Genomic DNA, 27,752 nt, shown 5'->3' on the forward strand with positions numbered 1-27,752 from the left:
TTCTGTAATTACAGCCACATTAGCTCCACAAATGAGACACATGGGTTTACCGGCAATGTCAGTAAACATATACTCAGCCTCCCATCGGTTTTTAAAGGCTCTATGTTCAGAATCACCGTTTCTCTTTGGCATCGTGTGGGCTTGCTTCACAATAACTTGCAGCATCATAAGCTAGACTTGATTAACGCGGTAAGTGTTCGGCAAGGCAGCTGAAGCGCTGCATTATGGGATCTGTAGTTTATTGTGTTACCAGCGCTTCATATCCCCGGGCCATTAATAACAATAATATATAAAATGATCTAGCGGGCGGATATAATTACACGCTGGCCGGATGTGGCCTGCGGGCCTTGAGTTTGACACACATGGACTAAATAGAACTTGAAAAGATATATTTTTTCAAATGTGATCCCGCAATTCAGATCAAGTTGACGCGCACTACAGTACATCAAGCCCGCGTGCTATTGTGGTTTTGCCTGCGTGCCTCAATAAGTTACCCTCCCCTCGCTCTTACTTTTTTACCGTTCATCTAATGAATACACTGAGTATGGCTTTACCAAAACAATCATTGATCGCGAATAAAGTATCCATTATTCATAAAGCTTTAATTGGTGATCTGTCTTTCTGCGTTAACCGCATATTTTTCATACGTCTCAAACCAAGGGGATGCGAGGCTAAAATGAATCGGGAAGCGCGCGTACATACTCAGTGCATCCCCTCTTGGGAATCAAACCTCGGCACTAGAGGCGAAGCCTCTACTCTTGCGCCACTGCGTGTGGTTTGTCTATTTGAGCGTTGCAGTGTAATTCGGTTTTTGTTCATCACTCCTTGGAACTGTTGCTTTTTGTCTGCGCACTGCGTCAGTTCACGTGACCGGCTGAATATGGTTTTATATGTCACCCGCTCGCTTCTAATTGTTTCGCTGCCTTCTTAATTATATAATGTATGTTTTCTTCAGCGGTTTTTGGAGCTCTTCCTGGTTTTCTACGTACTGCGTGATTACGTGGGAGGCGTGATGATGTCACACGAAACTCCGCCCCGGCTTTCGAGCTCAACTCCATTACAGTATATGCAGAAAAATAGCTTCCAGTTATGACCATTACGCGTAGAATTTCGAAATGAAACCTGCCCAACTTTTGTAAGGAAGCTGTAAGGAATGAGCCTGCCAAATTTCAGCCTTCTACCGATACAGGAAATTGCAGAATTAGTGATGAGTCAGTCAGTCAGTGAGTGAGGGCTTTGCCTTTTATTAGTATAGATATAACAGAAACATTCTCTAATTACACAAAGTTGAAAGTATCTTCTTGGATTATTATATTATTATTCCGTATATTCAAGCAACAAGATCTGAGTTTGCATCTTAGCAAAATTCTAATGAAAATAATGATACTATATAGTGTTATTGATACAATTCATATTTATTCAAAATAAAAGTTATAATGTTTGAAGGCTTCTAGTATTTGTCTTCTTTGTAAACAGCAACTGCATATGCAGAATATAATCATTAAAGAACATTTAACAGAGATTAGGGAGATTCTAAAGATCCTGAACAGGAAATGTATATTTATAAGAAATATAGATAAACTGTAAAGTGTTTGGAGCAATGATACACACGTCTTTGTTCACTCATAATGCAGATGCAGCTTGGTATTTCTTTTCAATTTAGTGTCAGTGACCAAAACATTGACATGTATGAGAAAAGGACAATGAACCATCTTGAAGATTAACAAGACAATCCTCTACCCGTGCAAACAAAAAAATCCAAATAGACATCAAAAATCATACAAGATATATGTCACGTACAACCTGCATTACAAATGGAATAGAATCCTTAGGCCTTTATAAACAGTACAAATAAAAGCACCCAGTAAAACACCTAGTATATTTACTACTGAAGTATGCTATGTGCCTAGTTTTCTGTACATTTTTCTTCCTATTTCTCTGAATACAGTTCATCTTTAACACTTTGAAGGCTGCTCAACTATACACTTAAATTATCATACTGTGATCTCTCCATCCCCCCTCCCGACATGCAGATGTTGAGGTTTTATTCATATGCATTTGACCAGTGAGAAATTCAAGCCGCAACAAAACAGCTTTCCAAATACAAGCAAACTTGCCATTTGCAACTTTTGGTTATTAACTGGTTAACTAAACGACAAACATGTTAATAGAAGAGCAATACTGAAAAGCATTTTTATAGCTCTAATGATATTTTAGCTAATTACGACATTCTTTACATTTCCAAGAGCACACTGTTTATTTGTTGCTCCATAACCAAACATATGCTCAACGAAGAACACCACTTCATCACAAATGTGCTTGTTTATCTGTTATCTACGATTTAAAGAACAAAGTGAACTGCTATAATTCTATCACTAATGCGTACCAAAACACCACTACTTTCAAGTACAATGCATTGATCAACAGCTCTTACATTCAGTTTAGCTCTAAATGATGCATTTGAAGAAGACATTGCAATGAAAATGAAATAGATTGTGAAATGTTTCAGTATTGCTTTACAGTTGTTTAGTACTTTTTACATTCATAAAATTGAAATGCAACAGCAATATGTAAAAAACACACAAAAACGATGAGCAGAATATGATGTGATATGGTGCGCCATCCTTCAGATGGAATGTAAAACCAAGGCTCTGACTCTCTGTGGTCATAAAAGATCCCTGGTCACCTTTTGTAAAGTGTAGGGTATTTCCCAAAGTCAAGGTTAAACTGCCCACAATAGCCTAGTCATTCTGGCCCCTTAATCATCCCCTGTCTTTTAACTGGCCATCTCTCTCACCACATCACCACTTAACAGGTAATGTGTGGTGGCACAAAAATGGCTGCCATCACCTCATTCATTTGGATGCTACACATTAGTGGTGGTTGTAGTGGCTCCTCACTCACTAAAGTGCTATGAGTAGTGAGAAAAGTGCTTTATAAATGTAAAGAATTATTATTATTATTATTTTAACATGTCAAAAAGTTTACAGGGACAAGAGCACCACTAGGATGGTGCAGGGCAGAATAATACCTGATAATAAAAAAAACTAGCCGACGTCCGCCATCGCATACGGCGGTGTAAGAATAGGAATGTAAAATAGTGAGAAAGGAATTCAGAAATCAAGAAGAAATACTTCTTGAAAGATGCAGTTGTGAATAGGCGTTTTGCTGGAGATGACATATAACGAGTCAAAAGATTTAATCTCGGAAAGAGATTGAATTTCAGCTTCACCGCCATGTATTGATAGTACTCCTAACTTGTTGTGATAATTCAACTTGCATTGAAAAGAACAACAGGAAGAACGTCTCCAAATCTGTCCCAATGTGATGCAACGAAATCTACTGCCCTATGTCATAGTGAGAGTGAATTTCCTTCGTCAACCGTTTGTGTCAAGAAATAACCCACCGATAGGAACAGGCAGTTGCCGGATCCCGGAATACAGATGACATTGTACAAAAACCCATCAACAGAGAAGATGATGTCATTCATTTTAGAACAAAGGCTTAGGAAACAACGTAATCACAGTATAACAAAAATAGAAAGGAGCGAAACCAATGCTAATGGTCGAGAGAGTACCTTCCTGTAGCAGGCTACAGAAAAGACTCCCAGGCGCAGACATGGCCGAAGTGAAATGTCACGCGGTCAGGCTAGGTATCGGGCGGTGACGTGACACCAATGGGGTCATGAGAGAGGAGCAGGGAACACGGTAGTCCAAAGGAGGAATAGGACCTGAGAAAAGTGACATGAGAGTGTATGGGAGGCCGCAGGCAGCATGGGGAAGGGTTTAGAAGAGGAAGCAAGACGAACCAGAAGAGAAATATATATAAGAGATAAAGAGAGAGAGAGAGAGAGACAGAGAGAAACTGCAAGATTTGTGTGCCAGAAACTGAAATTGTTCGAAAGTAAAGTGCATGAAAAAGTGGTGGCCAGAAATGTGTGTTCTGCTCTTTTGTTTCTTTTCCTATGAATTCATCTATTTTGCACTTTTAAGAAATGTACCTTTTTGATATCTTTTTCATATGATGAAGTTTGTAGTGGGTATCCCTGCATGGGGGGGGGGCACAAATTTCATTTTCTTGGAAACACACAGACAAGTAGGGATATCCTCATTTTGGTTTTTATGAGTTAACAGCTTTCATTATCTGTCCTTAGAATGGAGGAAGAAATTACAGTGTTGGCAGGTTTGAATAAAAAATAACCTTATGACTATTCAAATTAAAAATAAATAATTATTTGAATGTATTTGAAATTTATATACACTTTTTCATACTTTATTATTATGATAATGACCACCCTGACAGCAACAACCAAAACAAACAGCAAAAAATAGAAAAAAAGAGAATAATCCTGGTAGTAAGTCAGGTTCATGTTATTTAAATAAGAGTCATCAAAATTAACTGCACTGTCGTCTTTTTTCAGTCTAGTACTGACTGCTGGGTGCGAAAGTCCTTTCTTGGGACTGTGAGTCATAAAAGCAGCCACAAAAAGGAAATGAAATACATACAAGCCAACATTCTAAAATTTTTTTAACTCATGCAACTGCAGATTAGAAGTTGCTTATGACACCGTTGCATAGGTCCTGCTTGAAAAACACAGCTGGAATCCTGCAGTACAAACGCATTGTGATGCATCTTGCTGTCAAATAGGCACAAGCAGAGCAGTTTTAGATCAGGAAGAATACCAGTTAGCTACTAAGGGTGTGAACAGCAAGCAAAGTAAAAGAGCAGATAAGAGATAGGCAGGGTAATGGTGAGCTTGCTTTATTATTTTGAAGTGTCCAACAGACAGTGGAATACAGTTAACATCACAACATAAAGAATAAAAAGCCAGTTGACACCTGTGAACTCACCCAGGATAATAGGAATGTCACAGTATCGAGTCGAGTCTGCACAATCAGTATGTTTTTTTCTGCTTTACAGATGCAGCAATATTTTAATAAAGGTGGCTTGAATATTTTTAATTACAACTTTTTGTTTTAGGCATTAGTTCCTCAAACAAGCAGTCACAGAAGATGGAGACTAACTGTGGAACAAGGCGTGTTGGGTGACAAGGCTGTTTAAACTTGAAATTTTAAAGTGTTGCAATAAAATAATCTGAGGTTTACAACTGAATGGGACAGAGTAAGATGCAAACTGAATACTTTTAGAGCAGAGGAGAAGCATTTAGAAAAACTGCCCCAAGTTCACTTTGTGTTCCCGCAGGGATTGATGGACTGAATTGTCTCCTCTCATTTGTCAAATTTCTTATGCTTTTATGCTATTGGAGTGTAAGAATCATACTTGTTATTTAAAAAAAGAAAAAAGCATTCAAACACACACACTGGCTCACGTCATTGGCACTTTTACGCCATTATGGAATTAGTTCAGAAGTAAATTGGTGCATGCTTTCAAAGTGAAATAATGTTACCAGTCAAATTATTTGTAATTTGTAATTGCTTAACTTGTATAGTTGCACATTTGTTAAGAGAAACTGAAAAGATAACAAGATCAATTGTTTTTAACAGTGTCCTACACATTCCCAATAATTGAAAGGAAGTTTCGTACTCATTCTGTAAATTGCAATGAGCTCTTCTACAAATGTCCATTAGTTCAAGCATCTGTCCAGCTCACATTCTGTTTATTGTCACGAACGGAGGGTTACCTCACACACATCCACAGTTAAATGTATAGAACTGTGGGATGTCTGCCAGCGCAAACAACAGTTGCTTTAAGTAAACCTCGAGGCAAGAGTTAAAACAAAGTGCCTATTTGGCTTGTCTACAGCAGCGATAGTATAAAATGATCCATTTGTTAATAACAAAATAAAATTTATTTAGTGCTTTAGTGCCTCTAAGGACAAGGTACATCTCCCTAATAATGTGACATGTACCATGTTAACCAAGATACAGTTAGTAGAACAAATAAAACAGCATACTTCGTTGCTAAATACAAATCTGTAAACACTGAATCTGTCATTTGTTTGGCTTTTGAAGACAAACTAATGTTCATAAGTACAACCCATATGTGAAAGCACACGTCATATATACAGGTATATATATATAAATGGTATGTTGAAGTAATCAATCCTGTCTCACAGTTATACATTTTTGAGTTCAGGTAACGACAGTCCAAGTTAATTTTCAAATTCTAAATTTGTACACATGCATAAGAAACAGCAAAGAAAATGGAAATGGAAATTATACCACAAACAGGCTGACCAAATGTAAAGGAAAAGGGGAAAACACCTTTGACCTATTGTGGACAGTATGGCTACAATGAGGTACAAAAATCAGTCAGGGGACAAGCAAACATTCATATCTGTACTTTTGCCTGCATGTACAATGACATGAACATTCCATATCTTCACATTTTGCTCAACACAGAGAACACAATATGGGGGAATCTGTGGGTTTGCTCCCTATCTTACCAATAAGAGTAGAGCTCTGACTACCATTATGTGAGCTTCAAAGAGAACTGCTGGGGAGGTTGAGAGACTACAGTGGGTCAGAATTAGGGGAAGTAAGGCTTTTCAATTTAAAAGTTGCCAATGTGACAGGAGTAAAGATGGATGTTCTTCTAAATGTGGGACAAAGTGGTTAAACACTGTAGAATAAATCAGGAGTACCATGCTGGAATTCTTAGGAATGAAGGCAGCACTGGTGCAGACATTAAATTCACCTCAAGATGTTTGAAGTCCAACAATTCTGATTGTGTGCCCTGTGGTGGGCCAGTGCCCTGCCCGGTGTTTGTTTCCTGCCTTGCTGGGATTGGCTCCAGCAGACCCCCATGACCCTGTAGTTAGGATATACCGGGTTGGAAAATGGATGGATGGATTCTGATTGTGAGTATGCTGTCAAAATGGCAGGGAAAACTTATATTAAGACCATGGACGTTAAAGATATAAAAACAATTCTGCCACTCCTTGATTTAGAAAAGACTTGACGCACAAGTAAGAGCAAAAAACAATGAATGATTCCTGTCATCAGAGTGCAGTGCAAGTTTTAAATAGCCTTGAAAAAGGTTTTGTTGGAGAAAATTGTGGAATCATAAGAAAATGGTGGTATGTTTCTCTGCATATAGGACGCACTGCTTATTTTGTTAAATAGCTAATTTTATTTTATTATTATTTTTTTTAGTAAAATGTCCCAATCACTGACTTGCTTGATTGTAATTGCCTCCAAGATTTAGCAAAGCTTAGCCAAAACATCTTCACAAAATGCTAGGGGCAGACACAATCAAACATGTCACACAAAAACAAAGCCAGCAGGGTCTAGAGTATCAAAGCAAATGTATCTGTTCTTCATGTATTGTTGGGTAAACTGTACTTAAAAATGCTAGGACTCGCTAGCAATGTGGCAAAATGTATCTATGCTCATGGCCATTTGTAGTGTAAGCATAGTGCAAGTGCAGACATGAACAATTACTGTATCCTGATTATTTTAAGGTGTAAGCTTTAAGTGAACAGTTTGCTTTTGTATAAGGGATTTTCCACCTATCACACATCGACAGCCTTGAATGATATAAGAAAAAAAATGTATAATCCTTCTCATTACAACAGTGCAGTTCAAATTAAGACGCATCAGATCCAAATTTAAAACAAGAAATATTGTGCTTCATGTGTCTGTGAATTCAAATAAAACCAAAAAGTTTCAGAAAAATGTAGTTTCAAAGTAGTAGATTCAGCATTCTGGGTTCCCCAAAGAAAAACTAGTTAGACAGTTAGGTAATGCCACCTTGACTCTGTTCGAGTTTGGAAATAACAGTGAGTGAACCCTGCAGTGTCATCCACTCTAGGGCTATGTCCTGCTTCATATTACTAGGATATACAATGGACAAAACAACCCTGAATTAGATTGAGGTGATTTATTAATGTTATATTTAAAATGCACATCATTTATTAGTGGGATGGTCACAAAAACTACAATCATCAAACCTTCCTTAAAATATATATTACCTCAGGTAGCAAATGGTGTTTTTTTCGTAGCAAACACTAGGAATGTTTAACAAAATGTTACAAATGTCAAATACAGTAATCAAATGTTTTGTGCATGGCATTTGAAATTCTGCTGACTTGGCAATATAGATGGCTGAGTGCTTATTGGATAGCTGCATTACCATGCTTTCTGACTAAGTAACTGCATCTTGTTGATGCTGGGCAATACTACACGGAAAGCGCAGGATTTAATGAAATGCTTACTAATAGCCACCCCACCACCACTTCTCTTGGAAATTTGAAAAAGTATACTGTGGCTACAGGGCAGGGATAAATTCAGAGGAAAAAATCAGATTAACCCTTGCTTGGTTACTAAATGATTATATGTTTATTAACTTTTTAAAAAAAACACCTGAGACAGAATGTCCTTGGCTCATTTTCTTTGAAAAACACGTTAACGGATGAATTTTTATTGAGTGTATACGTACTGTGGCCCTCCCAAACACATTTGCATTACATTGGTGAAATTTGGGTCTGCTAGGTTTGACAGCAATGCAGGTGTGGAAACTGTCTATAAAACAACAATAACACCACTTTCATGGCATTGTTTACAAATACCCAACACCTAACACCCTATCAGATCACTCATTTACATGACCATCATAAACACCATGAACACCTCTATCAACTCTTCCATATCCGTTCAACCTCCAACAATACCATTCCCTTTCACACACAATACCTAATCTCATCAGACTATCAGACTAATCATTCTCATTTCTTTACAAAATGGAATTGGTGGGATGGACACAACAATTACAAAATTCTGCATACTGTGGTCCCTATTCAAAAACCAACTAGTATGGCAAGAGAATTTTTCCAGATGACCTTAGGAGTCACTTTATTTATTTATTTTAAATCATTTTATTGATTTTATTAAAATGAAATAACATTCCATACAAGCAAGTCAAGTTTAACAAAACTAGGTTTGAAACAAATCATCCCCCACCCACAGAAAGAGAGCTAGGCCAACAGAGTAAAACTTTAAACTACTAAAAATAAGTAAATAAATATATTAATAAATGAATAAAAAGAGGATATAAAATCCACTTCCTCAATTCAAATGCTTATTCTAGAATGTTATTGATTAGATCCTGCCAGGTTTTGAAAAAGTTCTGCACTGATCCTTTAAGTGAGAATTAGATTTTTCCAATTTCAAACAGTATATCCGGAAAGTATTCACAGCGCATCACTTTTTCCACATTTTATGTTACAGCCTTATTCCAAAATGGATTAAATTCATTTTTTTCCTCAGAATTCTACACACAACACCCCATAATGACAACGTGAAAAAAGTTTACTTGAGGTTTTTGAAAATTTATTAAAAATAAAAAACTGAGAAATCACATGTACATAAGTATTCACAGCCTTTGCTCAATAGTTTGTCGATGCACGTTTGGCAGCAATTACCGCCTCAAGTCTTTTAGAATATGATGCCACAAGCTTGGCACACCTATCCTTGGCCAGTTTCACCCACTCCTCTTTGCAGCGCCTCTCAAGCTCCATCAGGTTGGATGGGAAGCATCGGTACACAGCCATTTTAAGATCTCTCCAGAGATGTTCAATCGGATTCAAGTCTGGGCTCTGGCTGGGCCACTCAAGGACATTCACAGAGTTGTCCTGAAGCCACTCCTTTAATATCTTGGCTGTGTACTTAGGGTCATTGTCCTGCTAAAAGAAAAACCGTCGCCTCAGTCTGAGGTCATGAGCGCTCTGGAGCAGGTTTTCATCCAGGATGTCTCTGTACATTGCTGCAGTCATCTCTCCCGTTATCCTGACTAGCCTCCCAGTTCCTGCCACTGAAAAACATCCCCACAGCATGATGCTGCCACCACCATGCTTCACTGTAAGGGATGATATTGGCCTGGTGATGAGCGGTGCCTGGTTTCCTCCAAACGTGACGCCTGGCATTCACACCAAAGAGTTCAATCTTTGTCTCATCAGACCATAGAATTTTGTTTCTCATGGTCTGAGAGTCCTTCAGGTGCCTTTTGGCAAACTCCAGGGGGGCTGCCATGTGCCTTTTACTAAGGAGTGGCTTCTGTCTGGCCACTCTACCATACAGGCCTGATTGGTGGATTGCTGCAGAGATTATTGTCCTTCTAGAAGGTTCTCCTCTCTCCACAGAGGACCTCTGGAGCTTTGACAGAGTGACCATAGTGTTCTTGGTCACCTCCCTGACTAAGGCCCTCCTCTCCCGATCACTCAGTTTAGATGGCCGGCCAGCTCTAGGAAGAGTCCTGGTGGTTTTGAACTTCTTCCACTTACGGATGATGGAGGCCACTGTGCTCATTGGGTCCTTCAAAGCAGCAGAAATTTTTCTGTAACCTTCCCCAGATTTGTGCCTCGAGACAATCCTGTTTCGGAGGTCTACAGACAATTCCTTTGACTTCATGCATGATTTGTGCTCTGACATGAACTGTCAATTGTGGGACCTTATATAGACAGGTGTGTGCCTTTCCAAATCATGTCCAATCAACTGAATTTACCACCGGTGGACTCCAATTAAGCTGCAGAAACATCTCAAGGATGATCAGGGGAAACAGGATGCACATGAGCTCAATTTTGTGCTTCATGGCAAAGGCTGTGAATACTTATGTACATGTGCTTTCTCAATTTTTTATTTTTAATAAATTTGCAAAAATCTCAAGTAAACTTTTTTCACGTTGTCAGTATGGGGTGTTGTGTGTAGAATTCTGAGAAAAAAAATGAATTGAATCCATTTTGGAATAAGGCTGTAACATAACAAAATGTGGAAAAAGTGATGCGCTGTGAATACTTTCCGGATGCACTGTATCATCAGTTACCCACTGACTTGAAAGAGGTGAATTAAGATTCTTCCAGTTGAGCAAGATAAGTGTACGTGCTAGTGGTGAAGTAAAAGCCATTAGAGTTTGGTTGTTCTTCTCCACTTTAAGCCCATCTTGGAGTTCACCAAACACAGCTGATAATGGATTAGGAGGGATTGTGACACCAAGGCTGTTTGAAAGGCATTTAAAGTTTTTGGTCCAAAATGATGTTAATTTGGTGCACATGCAAAACATATGGCCTGATGAGGCTAGAACTTGATTGCAATGTTTGCAGGTTGGATTTTGCACTGGAAACATTTTGGAGAATTTTAAACAAGACAGATGTGCTCAATAGATAACTGCAAGACATCAGGTCTTCTATTAAATTTTTTATTCCTGAAACCACCAGAAATCATTCTGCACTGCACTTATTCAGGGATGGAAGGAAACTGGCCATACTAATTTACATACAAACACTGGGGTGTTTATTACTTGTTGGTGTTTCTAGATCCAGTGAAGAATTCTCCTTGCAATAAAGTCTATAAAAACTTTTTAACAATATTTCAAAGATTATCTGCTTTGATATCTACTTTGAAAAGCTAGCTGCAATTAGGGTACATGGAATAAGTGGGTGGAATGACCTTCCCATGAGCTATAACCATGGGTTAAACAATACCTTCAAGCAGTAAATGCTGTCTAATCCTGCAAAATATGAAATCAAGATCTGGACTGCCCGTGATGCTACTTCATCATATGTATGCAATATGTATGTACACACTGGGAAGCCCTGTGGAGGAGTTTCTGAAAAAAAACAAGCTGTCCTGGACATGACACAGGAATTCCATTGTCACAAAATCACATGTGACAATTTAGGACAGGAAGTCCTGAAAAGAAAGCTGACAATGGTAGGACCAATAAGAAAATAACAAGCAAGAGTTCCAATCTCAGCTGATGAGTAAAAAGGATAGGCCTATCAATTCAAGTGAATTTCCATTCACAGTCAACACATTACTGGTGTCTTACATATCAGAAAACCAAAGATAAAAATGGTTCTGATGATCATGCTGCATAGAGACCAGGGAATCTCCCTTGGGGGATAGGGGGCATCATAAACCAGAAATCATTACTAAGTACACAAAAGTCATGATTTTAGCAAAAGAATTAAAATAAATAGCACTTTCTTTGATAAATGTTACCTAGCAGAGGTAAATAGTAAGTATTAAAAATATAGAAATTGTTTACATTGTTTGTAAGTGAGATAAAGTCAACATCTGTTAAGTAGCTAACATGAAACGTAATGTTTGTATTGTTTTGAAAGTCCAATAATGTTGCGGGTCTACCTGAGATGTGAACAACAGCATAGTAACAAAAACACAAATGTTTTGAGATCACGCAAATTGTTGAAGAGCTGAGAATTGAAATTATCCATTCTTGGTAGTAGTCAATGCTTTTTATGCCATTAGTGAAGCCCTGAGGAAATATGATAAAAGTATGAGGAAACAGAAAGGATGGATCAACTGGGAAAACATAAAGCTAACATATTGTAAGTAGACAATACGTTACAGCAAAAGTTTGCTACAGCGCAGAAACTATATCAATAGTTTTTTTAACCTGCCGTTCACTTAAAAAGTGTTTCAGGAACACAAACCTACAATTTGAACTTTTATCTGCCTCTATTCATGATCAATAAGACATGTAGGGTCAAAAAATGCCTTCTAATTACAGATTCCGTTGGGATTTGGCGTAATGCTGGACTAAATCTGCTACCATGGGTACTTTTGCTCAGGCAGGTCAAGAAAAGCACTTCTTCAGCTACAGAAAAAAAAAGGCTAAAACTCCCTCTAGTGGCCCCTGCAACCCGGAGATTGCAACAGCCCTTCAGCAGCTGCCTGTACTGTTAAAGAATTTAAATGAGTTCTAGAGCTCTGTGACAGGAGCAAACATACCTGCCAGGCATTTCTTCCTTTGGCAGCACCTGTCCTTCCAAAAAATGGTATATAGAGTTGCTCTCACCCAGCCAGTTTGACCTTTTACATTTATTTGAAGTCTGTTGTGGGAATTTCCTCAGCTCTGTACCCCTGACCCTGGAAAACATTTCCCTGTCTGGCCTCTCTTCACAGGTTTTAATTAACAATTCTCGATTGCTGGCAGCACTGTGACTGGAAAACATATCAGTCATTTTTATTAGGAGTGCTTAAAACATTGAACTTACTAGCACTGGTTTATAGGAGTCTAAATAGGAAACACAAGATATTACTTTTACATGACCAATGTTTTAAAAATGCAATATTCACAACTGAAGCTTAGAGCATACTTGATGCCAAGACAAAGTGCAGCCGTTTTGGCTGAAGCTGAACCATAAATCCTGGAGTGAAAATCTTTATCAGTTTCATCTTATCTATAAAAACTAATCCAGAAGAAAGCAAGGTGGAGTTTAATTTACTGATAAAATGAACACAGAGTACAAGTAAGGAGGTGTCTACCATTACCAGTCTTCTTATGAAACGTGCATAATGTGCAATACCCCATCAAACCTCTAACACTTGTTAACAACTGACCAAAAAAGGAATACATAAAAATCATGACCACTTAAATCCATGACAGGGAAAAGAACAAAAAGTTTACTTAGTGGCAATGAAGCCCATATACTCCCACTTCTGTAAATGACTAATAATCTAAGATGTGAGTTGACCACCTTTAGCACAGTTTACTACTCTGACATTTAATCTCACAGGTTTGTGCTCAAGTATGCAATCTGTAGCCTTATCACTATTTAAAATCATGCATTTTCAGGTTGAGGCAGTTTTACGAGCGGAAAATACTTTCCCTGTCAATTTTGTTCTTTTTTTGACAATAAATACACACCTTGTATATAGCTGAATTTATATGAAGTTAATAGTTTTGTTTTAAAAAATTAAGCATTTTTGTAAATACTGGATGGAAATCTAAGAACATCAAAAAACACACTCTGTCATACCAAAATTTGTTTCAAATTTAGAGCTGAATGATAATACTGCAAAACAAGTCCCCTCCAGGATAACAACCATTTCATAGGTTTACCCAGGATAGCCAGCTACACCCAGTATCTAATTTTGAGTCTGTATCAGTCTCAGTAAATCTATGAGGGTAGTTTAAAATTTTTATATTTTCATTGTAAAAGGGGAAGACGGGAGGAGTAAGAATTAGTTGTGTCCGAGAGTGTCATGTGACTAGTTCTGTCTGGCAAGCTGGATGCCCTTGCAGTTTAGCATAAGAGTTGTCACCATGTGGTGAAGATGGCTGCAAAGCTTATAAATTGCACCAAAGAGGAACAGTGTTCTGTCATATGCTTTTTGTAGGCAGAAGGTGTGCCAGGACCACAAATTCATCTCCACACTTGTGCTCAATACTGGGATAAAGTTCTCTCTCGCAAAATCGGCTATAAATGGATTGAAATGTTTGACAATGGCCGTACTAGTGTGACCGATGCAGAGTGCTCCGGACACCCAGCTACTGCCACGACCACGAGGAATGAATAAAGAAACTTGATGTGAAAGCAGTGGTGCATCAGTGGCTACGTGTTCAACCTAAAATATTTTTTGCTGATGGCATTAAAAAGTTGGTACGATGCTATGAAAATTGCATCCCAAAGGATGGTGACTATGTAGAAAAGTGATGCAATTTGTTTTTGAAATTCTTAATACGGTATATAGAGTTAAAAAAAAGTGCAGAAACTTTTTGAATACCCCTCATATATTGACGTACCTCTTCCATTTACATATTCAATTTTCACCAAAATAGCACATTCTAAAATACCAGTGAGGAGAATTGGGGATAAGGGACACAGAAACATGAGTTTACACTAAAGATGGACAAGAATGACATGATACAGTATAAAATTTGACATTAAAATGAAACCTGGATTTACATCATCTACTGATTTTTCCTTAGTTATGATCTGAATGGACTGGAAAAATAGATAACCACAGATAACACTGCTGAGTGTTTATTATTTTTTTTTTAATCTACCTTCTAAATTACATTGTTGTAACTTTGTCATCCATAATTTAAAAAAATCTATATTAAAATTTTGAATATGCACTTCAAAAATAAATAAAACAATTGGTTATATCCATTTGTTTTTACCTTGTAATCTCAGTTTTTAAAGGCTCTTTTAATAACTGAATAATTAAATCATTGGCAATATTAACATTATGTTAAAAAAAAGAAATCTGATTAATACAGTACACAAAAATGGCAAAATTGAGGAAAATACACACTGCTTTACAACCATCCTTCCAATTTTAATCAGTGTAAGGTCACAGAGAGCCCATGTCTGCACTGACAACACTGTACATTAGGCAGAAGCCAATCCTGGAGGGGGCAGGAGCCCATCACAGGACACACTCAAATTGAACAAGTCAATGACAGGATGAAAATTGAAATACCATAACGCATAACCAAAAGTGACAACTCAACAAGGGTTACGGAAACAAAATATACAGTATCTGGATAAGGGGTCTCAAACCCTGTAGGGCGGAAATAGTTTTCATGCTTTCTCTGCAGTCACTTTTATATTTAGAACATAACAGTATATATATATATATATATATATATATATATATATATATATATATATAAATATATATATATATATTCATAGCATCCGAAATGTCTAATGTCTGAGTCTCAATCTGATTGTATGGATGGTTACCTACCAGGAAACGCACATGGTTGGTCAGGCAGTCTGCAAACATCCGCCATGGGCATCCACTTGCGAGAAGCAGATCATAGAATGTTACACAGTTTACTGTCAGATCTCCAGGCTGTCAAATAAATGTATCACATGCTGTGGCGCATCGTAAAAGGGCTTTGTCTCTGACGCTGACGTCCAAGGTCCGATCCTCGTGAGGGGTGCAGTACAGCATGTATGCCTGATGAGCCCAAATAAGGGTGAAAGACGTGTCACATACTCTTTGCATTATTTGACAGTAAACTATATTATATAGATATAGATATAGTAAGGGATGGCCGGCAGTTTATCTTGGCTGAGACGCCCCAGTAATGGAAGGATGGGGGAAGGCAGCTTATTAAGGACAACACCTCCCCCAAGACGATAGATGGCAGCTTCCCGGGATTGTAGCGGTTCCCCAGATGCCCGCAGGGCTCTATGGGACTTGGAGTTAGGCAACACAGCCCTGCTGGGTACCATGGGTGCCACCAGGGGATGCAGTGGGAAGTTGGTGGGAAAACAAATTCTCGCTTAGCCCGGAAGTACTAATGGACTATGCCAAAGGAAGCCCCTAAGTACTTCCGGGCTGATTGAAAACATGAATTCTCCAGCTGACCCGGATGTGCTAGTAAGTCACGTGGGAGGAAGAACAGAAGCACTTCCAGGTCAAGGACTATATAAAGGACTGATTAGAGCCTTAGTTGGGAGGTAGAAGACAGAGCTTGCTGGCAGGTGTGGAGGAGAGAATTGTATTGGTTTATTATTTCTTTATTTGAATATGGTGGCTGTAGTGCTTAAAACGTACTTTAAAGAAAGAAGAATAAGTAAAGGATCTTCTTTGTGCTTTTATCCTGTGTCTGGGTATCTGTCTGTTGGGTTCACGCCCTTTAGCATTCTTACAATATATGTATATGTATATGTATATGTATATGTATATATATATATATATATATATTATATATATATGTATATATATATATATACATACATAATATTAGAAATGACTGTGCTTGATTGAGTACAATGAAAAGCAAAGTAATGAAGTAATATACATATATTTTCTATTTCCAAAATCGTCATCTGAATATATTTTAACTTGACCTGTTTGGTACATATTGTGAACTGGCTGCAAGTTAAGGGATAAAAATGCAATTTTGCTTTTGGAAACCGAAAAAGCAAGTGAATTCAAGGCAATAAAGTATGTTTCATTAGTAGCAGGAGCAGGCTCATATGGTCAACACTGTCACATGTACGGAGTCACATCTTAACTTGCATGTGGTATTCAGCATGCAACACACTGCCATTTTCCAGTGCCATGATCAGCAAGCACTACAATATCCCCTCTAAACTTCTGTCTTCCTTTAGGTTTTTTTTGTTTATCATGTATTAATCCACTATCATGGGCAAATTACTTCATTGCTCACAAACATAGTGCCTTAATGTGACTAGTTGACAGAGATGAAGTCTGTTCCTAAAACAAAAACTTACAAGCCTTTATATCTTAAAATTCTATCCCTTTATTAAATGTCTCTTTGTTAAGAAAGTGGCTGGAGAGAAAGCCTGCAACGACTAAAGCCTTCCAGGAACCTTTCCAGTGTTGTGAATCTCTTATCATGGATGTAGATGAATTCCCATTTGGCAACAGTAACACACTGCTAACTAAAAATAGATTTACCAGAAAGGTAAAGGTGTGAATCAAAGTGTGGTCTATTAGGAAGAGCTCTAGCCATCTTTGATACTGGGATGAATATGGATGCTGCATCTATTGATAAAACCCACCATACTAGATCTTTTAAAAAGGTGCATCATAACAGTAATGAATAATAGCTCCGCCACATTTATTGTACATTAAACTGCCTAAGAGTGGCTAGGTAGTATATTGGCCTTGGAACCCTTAGTGCAGGGGAAGGCAGCTTATTAACACTAGAATTACCAGAGCCTACGAAAAAATTTGTAATTCCGTCCCACCTTAACACTAGAATTACCAGAGCCTACGAAAAAACTCGTAATTCCGTCCCACCTTAAACTGCTTCTTAAATCCCTTTACACCTCTCCGCCAGCGCCCTTTGTCTTCTAAATGTGCTGATAAAGAGAAGCCGGCTATTCCATCCCCCCACCAATTTAGAACGTACACGAACTTCTCTCAGCTCATGCCTTGATTGAGTATCTGGGAGTGAAGTGGAGTTTTAGAGTGAAATAATAGATCGTTGTTTGGAACACACGCATTTCATGTCTGTTCCGTTTCTACAGTAATCTGTGTCAACACATTGTTAAAACAGAAACTTTTTTTTATATTCTAGTAGTAGATGACAAAATGTAGGCATAAACTATATAATGTATGAAGCCTGAAGTCCAAATAGCAAAGAAACATTTTCACAAGAATAACACAATTGCACTTTTATTCAAACATATAACTGCAGAAACAAAAAGCCACCTTAACATGCGACATTGACACCACTTTACTATAACTGACTCTGTGGTTCAATAGATACAGCCCCGCTTGGGAATCAAGGGTCACGGTTCGATCCTGCCCCTCCTTTTGAGAAGTAAACTGTTCTTAGTCTTACTGTTTTAGAATAAAACATACATTTGATTTCAGTCTGTAACAGCCGGTGCAATTTATGATCTTTGTAAAGGTTAGCTTTTTTTTTTATTCACTTTTCACTCTCTCAGTCGCGTTCAGAATCAATCCATACAACCCCATCTGACACGGCTGTTTTCACTAAAGACGCGCTATAGCTCTGCAGTGTACCACGATGCATACTAACCCCCCGGTTCTGACACACAAACGCTGGCGAAGCTGCCTTCTTCGTATCTCACCGTCACTTGCTTTTCTTTTTATTCAGTTTTATTGAGTGTTCCTGCCAGTCCCATGTTGCTGTATGCTTTTCTTTTGCACCCAGGTACATGCAGAAGAAAGAATGGTAAAGACCAGTAACTTCGGCGCTATATGCAATCATCAGACACTCCCCATCTGCCCGTGTCGTTCAAACACAGGAACATATATTGGTGTAAAAGTATAACAAAAGTGCACTTTTATTCAAGTGCACTTTTTCCATCGCTTTTCCTGTAAGAAGCAGTGTACACACTTCTCTCTATGCTGTGGTTTCTATTACACACCTGAAAGAAAGACAATATATGTGAAAATATAATCGCACTAATGCAATATTATTTGAAAACGAACAGCGTCAGATCGGGTGTGAATTTATGCAGGAACTGGAAATTCTCTGATGCGGACCTTCCCCCAGGGAAGAAAGTACAGTGTCAGGTGCTCATTCAGTGTAATAGAAACCATAGCACAGAGAGGTGTGTACACGGCAACAAGTACACGTGTCGTAAATGTAGGAAGGACGGTCCTTGGGTGTGTGGGAACTGTTAATATTTGAATGTGATGATTTTATATAGCACGGAATGAAAATCTTCACTTCTTAGCATTGCACCATGCAAGATGTCGTATCAATCGCCTACTGTATCTTGCTTTCTTTTTTCTTCGGTTATACAGGTAGTTTTGAATAAAAGTGCACTTGTTTTGTTTGCGAAATGAAGTGTCTGCGTGCACTTTTCGTGGCATTACACGTGTATTTTTGAGCATGCCCGTTTGAGCAGTATAAAAGTATTGAAAAGTATAACAAAACAACGGGCAGATGGAGAGTGTCTGATGATTGCATATAGCGCCGAACTTACTGCTCTTTACTATTCTCTCCTCTGCGTGCCCTGGAGTACAAAAGAAACAGAATACAGACGCGCTATAGCTCTGTGCTGTACCACGATGCATACTAACGCCCCCACCGGTTCTGACACACAGGCGCTGGCGAAGCTGTCTTCTTCGTATCTCACCGTCACTTGATTTTCTTTTTATTCAGTTTTATTGAGTGTTCCTGCCAGTCCCCGCATGTTGCTGTATGCTGGATATGTTCACATATATTGTCTCTTTCTTTCAGGTGTGTAATAGAAACCACAGCATAGAGAGAAGTGTGTACACTGCTTCTTACAGGAAAAGGCGATGGAAAAAGTGCACTTGAATAAAAGTGCACTTTTGTTATACTTTTACACCAATATATGTTCCTGTGTTTGAGCGACACGGGCAGATGGGGAGTGTCTGATGATTGCATATAGCGCCGAAGTTGGTCTTTACCATTCTTTCTTCTGCATGTCCTGGGTGCAAAAGAAAAAGCATACAGCAACATGCGGGACTGGCAGGAACACTCAATAAAACTGAATAAAAGAAAAGCAAGTGACGGTGAGATAAGAAGGCAGCTTCGCCAGCGTTTGTGTGTCAGAACCGGGGCGTTAGTATGCATCGTGGTACACTGCAGAGCTATAGCGCGTCTTTAGTGAAAACAGCCGTGTCAGATGGGGTTGTATGGATTGATTCTGAACGCGACTGAGAGAGTGAAAAGTGAATAAAAAAAAAAAGCTAACCTTTACAAAGATCATAAATTGCACCGGCTGTTACAGACTGAAATCAAATGTATGTTTTATTCTAAAACAGTAAGACTAAGAACAGTTTACTTCTCAAAAGGGAGGCGCAGGATCGAACCCGTGACCCTTGATTCAAGCAGGGGCTGTATCTATTGAACCACAGAGTCAGTTATAGTAAACTGGTGTCAATGTCGCATGTTAAGGCGGCTTTTTGTTTCTGCAGTTATATGTTTGAATAAAAGTGCAATTGTGTTATTCTTGTGAAAATGTTTCTTTGCTATTTGGACTTCAGGCTTCATACATTATATAGTTTATGCCTACATTTTGTCATCTACTACTAGAATATAAAAAAGTTTCTGTTTTAACAATGTGTTGACACAGATTACTGTAGAAACGGAACAGACATGAAATGCGTGTGTTCCAAACAACGATCTATTATTTCACTCTAAAACTCCACTTCACTCCCAGATACTCAATCAAGGCATGAGCTGAGAGAAGTTCGTGCACGTTCTAAATTGGTGGGGGGATGGAATAGCCGGCTTCTCTTTATCAGCACATTTAGAAGACAAAGGGATTAAAGAAGCAGTTTAAGGTGGGACGGAATTACGAGTTTTTTCGTAGGCTCTGGTAATTCTAGTGTTAAATCGCTTCTTAAATCCCTTCACACCTCTCCGCCAGCGCCCTTTGTCTTCTAAATGTGCTGATAAAGAGAAGCTAGGAGCAGTCGGCTATTCCATCCCCCCACCAATTTAGAACGTGCACGAACTTCTCCCAGCTCATGCCTTGATTGAGTATCTGGGAGTGAAGTGGAGTTTTAGAGTGGAAATAATAGATCGTTATTTGGAACACACGCATTTCATGTCTGTTCCGTTTCTACAGTAATCTGTGTCAACACATTGTTAAAACAGAAACGTTTTTATATTCTAGTAGTAGATGACAAAATGTAGGCATAAACTATATAATGTATGAAGCCTGAAGTCCAAATAGCAAAGAAACATTTTCACAAGAATAACACAATTGCGCTTTTATTCAAAAATATAAGTGCAGAAACAAAAAGCCACCTTAACATGCGACATTAACAGCTGTTAATTGTAACTGCCTCCATGGTTCAATAGAATCAGTTCTCGCCTTGGAATGAAAAGGCCGTGAGTTCGATCCTGTGCCTCTCCGTTTTGAGAAGTAAACTGCTCTTAGTCTTACTATCTTAGAATAAAAGCATACATTTGATTTCAGTCTGTAACAGCCGGTGCAATTTATGATCCTTGTAAAGGTTAGCTTTTTTTTTTTTTAAATTCACTTTTCATTCTCTCAGTCGTGTTCAGAATCAATCCATACAACCCCATCTGACACGGCTGTTTTCACTAAAGACGCGCTATAGTTCTGCAGTGTACCACGATGCATACTAATTACCCCCAACGACCCACCAACCGGGTTCTGACACACAAACGCTGGCGAAGCTGCCTTCTTCGTATCTCATCATCACTTGCTTTTCTTTTTATTCAGTTTTATTGAGGGTTCCTGCCAGTCCCCGCATGTTGCTGTATGCTGTTTCTTTTGTACTCCAGGACATGCAGAGGAAAGAATGGTAAAGAGCAGTAACTTCGGCGCTATATGCAATAATCAGACACTCCCCATCTGCCCGTGTCGTTCAAACACAGGAACATATATTGGTGTAAAAGTATAACAAAAGTGCACTTTTACCATCGCATTTTTCTGTAAGAAGCAATGTACACACTTCTCTCTATGCTGTGGTTTCTATTACACAACGGGGGGGGGCGTGTTAGTATGCATCGTGGTACAGCGCAGAGCTATAGCGCGTCTTTAGTGAAAACAGCCGTGTCAGATGGGGTTGTATGGATTGATTCTGAACGCGACTGAGAGAATGAAAAGTGAATTAAAAAAAAAAAGCTAACCTTTACAAGGATCATAAATTTTATTCTAAAATAGTAAGACTAAGAGCAGTTTACTTCTCAAAACGGAAGGGTGCAGGATCGAACTCGCGACCTTTTAATTCCAAGGCGAGAACTGATTCCATTGCACCACAGAGGCAATTATAACAAACTGCTGTCAATGCCGCATGTTAAAGCGGCTTTTTGTTTCTGCAGTTATATTTTTGAATAAAAGCGCAATTGTTGTGTTATATTTGAACCTTTTATGAAAATGTTTCTTTGTTATTTGGACTTCAGGCTTCATACATTATATAGTTTATGCCTACATTTTGTTATCTACTACTAGAATATAAAAAACGTTTCTGTTTTAATAATGTGTTGACACAGATTACTGTAGAAATAGAACAGACATGAAATGCGTGTGTTCCAAATAACGATCTATTATTTTCACTCTAAAACTCCACTTCTCTCCCAGATACTCAATCAAGGCATGAGTTGAGAGAAGTTCGTGCACGTTCTAAATTGGTGGAGGGTTGGAATAGCCGGCTGCTCCTAGCTTCTCTTTATCAGCACATTTAGAAGACAAAGGGCGCTGGCGGAGAGGTGTGAAGGGATTTAAGAAGCAATTTAAGGTGGGACGGAATTACGAGTTTTTTCGTAGGCTCTGGTAATTCTAGTGTTAAGGACACTGCCTCCCCCAAGACGATAGATGGTAGCTTCTCTGGATTGCAGGGTGCCCCAGATGCAAGGGCCACAGTGGCTTCAGGTTTTCATTCCACCCAATTTAGTAATTAGAAGCCAGGCCCAACCGATAATGAAATTTGGTATTTAATTATATGGCATGTTAACGCTTTCATTCTTCTAAGATAAATCCTAATCACATTGTAGATTTTTGGTTTTCTGAAAACATTATCCATATGCCTTATAAACTGTAATAGATTTTGTACCTTTTGGTCCTTTAATTTTCTCTCATTAATTTCAAAACATTTTATAAACACAGATAGTTTATGATGCATATACATAGGTTTAAATGGAAGCACTTAGCTGGAAATCCGGTGGTTTCTTCACTATTTGCACCATTATTAACTAATGGCTACTTAAGAAAATGGGCAACAATTAAAACCGAAATGCAACAGTTTAAAACTAAAATAGATAAATTGTGCTGAATTAAAACTTGAGAGCTATCCAAAGCTAAACTCAAAAAAACATATTCCTTTGGTAGTAAATAAATTGGGCTCAAAATAGGAAATTGGTTAAAGTGAAAACCTGAAGCCACTGTGACCTCCCAGAATTAACTGAGTAGCACTGCCTTAGTGAAATGGTTTCCAAATTCTATACTGCAAGCTCACTAGGAGCTGCAGGTTTGTGTTCCAGCCAGTTTCCCAGTCAATGAGTCATTTTACTTCAAAATGATCTCATTGTTTAATTAGCTGGTCTTTTTTTTCTCTTCTCTTATTTTGCATTCCAAAAAGTACAGCAATGTGATTTGTACATTTTACAACATCATGAAATACATCACTGAAATGTTTTTGCCATAGCTTTCAATGCTTAACTAACTTTAGTTGTTTCTGGTTAAACTGCTTTTTACTGGGCAGTTTGCACTCTTAATTGTACCCTAATAATAACAATTAACAACAAGCAGAGCTGACAATGAATGCTGGAAGACGGCAACTGCTTCAGCGTCAGACCCACTAATGCCCCCATTAGTAAATAGTTAAGGAGAAAAGGAGAGTGAAAACAATAACAATGTTTAAAACCCAAGGTAAAAAAACAGTAACATTGAGTCATCACCATAGAACATGCTTCATTTAAAAGCTTGATATATTAATAAGAAGTTTGGTAATTTCAAAATTGATCCCACAACACAGAAATTGGGAAATAAGAGCTTGATTAATTAGGCTAGGAATCAAATTTAAAAAAACATTTCGTTGAAACAAACATCTGCAACCACATGGATTTCCCAAGACTAAGTTGAAGAACCCCTACCCCAGTGTCTCATCTACTCATTGTTGTTATTATTAGGTTATAATTAAGTAAGCAAACATCACAGGAAAGGTGACTTAGCAAGGGAGTTTTAAGAATTTATAACTATAATAAACCTTTCTTGGAGGAGTATAAATCACAAGTGCCGGCACAAGCACTGGACAAACAGGGTGGCTGCCTGGAGCTCGGGATATCTTGGGGTTTGCCCCATGGCTTGTTTAATTCATCGTCTAAAAAATAAAATTGCATACACGAAGCATGGGTACATACTAGAAATATACGAAACCTTCCAGGATAGGAACACCACACGTATGTGCAAAAGAAACGCAACAAGAAGAGACGGCCTGAGTAGAGAATATGTCCAGAAATGACATTGACAATAAACACTGGATTTACAGCGGACGGTTTCATCAGCAGAAGTGTGGAAAAAAATAAGGACTGAGAGGAACAGAAGCACAACACATTTCTAGGAAGGAATAAGGTATACCAAAATAGTCATTTATCTGATTTGCAAATAGTTATTGATCGATAGGGATTATAACAGTTTGCTAAATGGTGCCATTCCACTTTTCTAAAAAATAAAAAACAAAACCCAAAACCACTGACATACTTCATGGAACACACTCATTCATGTATATTAAATGTATTGGGTGCTCCAGCATAAATGCAAACTAATTATTTTTCATTTGCACTCTCAGAGTTGTGGAAAGTCAGCCCATAGAGTTACTCATTATATTTTGTTTATCATGTTTATTAAATTGATTTAGAAATGAGTAAGCCAAGCACATAAAGCAAATTAAATTATCTTAGATAATTGCAGTAGACAGGTAGAAAACAATGGTGCCAATATAAGAGAATCAAGGGTGTTCATAGTCGAGTACATTGGTACCACTTGTAATTTTTTGATTGCGACCTGACAGGACCTACCATTATTCCCATTACCATGCAGCGTCATTTTTGTAGAAAACAATATACTGCATCCTAAGGCTAGAACATTGAAGCATAATCCACAAGCATCTTTTATGCCTTGCGAATGTCACTCTTTTAATTTAGTAATGGGGACAGTGTTGCCAGTCTAACATTTTCCAAGGGATTTCTTTGGTGCAATACAAAGGTTTCTTGTATTCTTTTCACCTTCAGCATACAGATTGGAATTGAAGAAGAAACAGATTAAACACTAAGCCGTCATGCAACACTAGGTGGGAATGTAGAATTTCTAGTGTTAAAGCCTTCAAAAATGAAGCCTTGGAATTAAGAAAAACCTTAACTGAACTAGCAGAAAATTCAAACATTGAATCAATTGCTACTTCTGAAGGTAAATCTTTAATTAGAAAAATTAAAGATTTTAGTCTTTATATGTGGAATGGTATTTTGTTTAAAATCAATATGGCAAGCAAATCAGTGCAGGGGCCTAAAATGGACATGGGCACTACACCATAAAAAACTGTAAAGAAGTTCTGATGAAATGCCTCCAGTGTAGCACAAATTTCAGCAATAAGACTAAATGTGAATTTAGAAGTATTTAATTTCTCCAACTTAATGACTTTATTGGTCAATCCTTAATCCTTTATTGTAAAATTAGACAATATAATCACGTTCTCGACAGAAAGATTTCCACAAATGAAAGAGTTCAATGAAAAATTAGGGTTTCTTGTGCAATATCAAAAAAGACCACAATGAATTATTAAAATTATTGCAAAAGTGGAAAAAACGTCAACTAAAGCTTAGTGATGTCAATTAATGTGATGCAAATTGTAAAGTATTGTGCCAAAAAACTGAGACACTGGTGGTACTTTTGCCTGAAAGTGCATATAATGTTTCAGGTATTTTGAAGTTTTTTAAATGCAGAATATGCTCACAAACATTGGAAATTATGCTAACCATTCATATAATTGTATCAACTCGTAAGAGAAGTCTTGGTAAACAAAAGCTAATTGAAACATATCTGTGATCATCCATGACCAAAACAAGTTTGAATTCACCAGCAATTCTCTCTATTAAAAATGAAACAGTAGCAAAATCTGATTGATCAGAAATTGACAGCATTACTTACATGAAGTCTAAGAAGAAGATGAAAAGGAAGGTTATTGATTTCAGTTAGTTAAGGTGGCAAGTGAGACAAGACTAATGTTTCAGCAGTGTTGCTTCACAATTTCATACACAGGCAAAGAATGTTGTGTTGTATACTACTGTGTTATATTTCACAATATTGTATGGTATTATATTAACTATTCAACTGTATTGTAATTCTTTTTTTATTCCATTACCTCTGAACTAGGGAGTGCTCCACCCAGGTGCCATAATACTTTTGAGTCTTTACTGTGAATCCCAGTACAGCAAATTTATTAATGCAGAGTAGGAGAGGCAAAAGTGACCAGTTAATCAAACAATGAGGTCAATTACAGATAAACTGACTTCCCGATTTTGAATCTTGTTGAAGCAAAACGCGGCAGCATTAAGGTCTCCCAAAAATGAACTTACAAACTGGCACATGGGTTTGTTTTGTTTTTCCAACTATTCAAGCCAGCCAGAATTTTTGTTTTCCTCTCCTCTCTAGCCATCTGGCTATAGCATAGCAATATAACATTCAAATTAGACATTGCCCTTATAAGTATTACAAGACTACCCATTTAACAGTACTTCATGCTTAATCCAAACTTTTTTGTTTAATACTTTTAGTTGTAATTTCTAGTTTGTTTTTTAAAGCATTTTGAGTTACTTTTTTGTACAGAAATGTGCTATATAAATAAAAGTACTTGAGGTTTATAATAAGTAGTCATCGCACCAATCAGGTATGTCCCTATCTCTTAACAAAGTGTAAAGTGAAATGACTGAATCTATCCGCTATTGAAACATACTGATAAATCAATAAGCAGCCTACACAGTATTTCCAGTTAACACGTCATTTCTCACCTATATCACATTTATTGATGCTGAAAAGGACGATTGTGCCACATTTGCGGACGTCCTGTTTAATTTAACGTTCTGTACATGTTTTTAAAAAAAAAGTAAGAAACCGCTGCAATAGAGAGAATTTGGCGGCGGGGGAGCTTAACAGCGCTCACAAAGCCCCTCAGACTGGGGAGGGGAAGGCATGTTCCTTGGGCACAACAGGCGTGACTCGAAGGTAACACATTTTCCATCGCGATAAACATAATCCATTTTCTCGCGTTATGAATTAAGTAAGCTTTTGCTTCCTAAAGCGTATGTAGGATTCGCTCTCGTCCGATCGCCTTCATTTGTTCGCCGATGCAGCGGCTTGGTGATCAAGTAAAGCTGAGAAGCGCGGCCACTCCACTCTCATTTAACTACGACCGTATGGAAGCGATGTGGATCAAAAAGTTCATATTAACGCGTTTCATGCTACCCACATTTCGCGGTTAGTTTCTGCCTTTTGGACTTTGTTTAGCGCTCGTCTACTTTTAGTTATTTTAGTACAATAAGTAATTGGCACGGTAACTTTGAAACTCACATTACTAACCGGGAAGAATCCGTAGAAAAGCTTCGACTCCTGGGCGCCGCTCCTCGTGTGTGTTCGGTCCTATAAAGCTACAAAGGACGTCGCAGTCCTTGGCATTCAGTTAAGCGACGCAGTCTAGGCAAAAATCAAGAGATGAAGTCCGCTGTAGGATTTTGTCACAATAAAGACGAAAGCGGACCAATCCCGCGCGGCCCCGCCCTTACTGTCTCTCTCGTAATCTTTCATCTGTATGTAGGTGGGTTCAAGACGACAGGGAGGTGTGTGCGAGGCGGCTCCTTGACTCTTCTCATGATAATCGATGCCGCAATCACAGAAGAAGGCTGGACTTTAGATGTCTGCGTACTGTTTGTCAATAGCTTACAGGTCTGCAAAATTAAACTCATAAACAATTGTTATAATTGTGAGAAGTTCTTTTTATTTGCATTCATTAAAACAATAAAATATATTTAGAATCTTTTCGTCACGTCACATTAAGAAGAAATGTATTTAAGCTTTTAAAACATTA

The 27,752-nt window shown here is 38.0% G+C and overlaps 1 protein-coding gene across 2 annotated transcripts in view; it reads right to left on the bottom strand.

Moving 5' to 3' along the window:
* LOC120533855 (beta-galactoside alpha-2,6-sialyltransferase 1-like) overlaps nucleotides 1-27,395 on the bottom strand; it is a 64,373-nt gene extending 36,978 nt beyond the window's left edge. Inside the window, exon 1 of one of the 2 annotated variants that reach the window (XM_039760901.1) lies at nucleotides 27,248-27,395. The gene's annotated coding sequence lies outside the window, so the exon portion shown is untranslated. Of the gene's footprint in view, nucleotides 1-27,238 lie in introns of both variants that reach the window. The other variant, XM_039760910.1, reaches the window with a different exon arrangement.
* Nucleotides 27,396-27,752: the final 357 nt, after the last annotated feature.

The sequence above is a fragment of the Polypterus senegalus genome, chromosome 1 (assembly GCF_016835505.1).
Source record: "Polypterus senegalus isolate Bchr_013 chromosome 1, ASM1683550v1, whole genome shotgun sequence".
NCBI lineage: Eukaryota > Metazoa > Chordata > Cladistia > Polypteriformes > Polypteridae > Polypterus > Polypterus senegalus.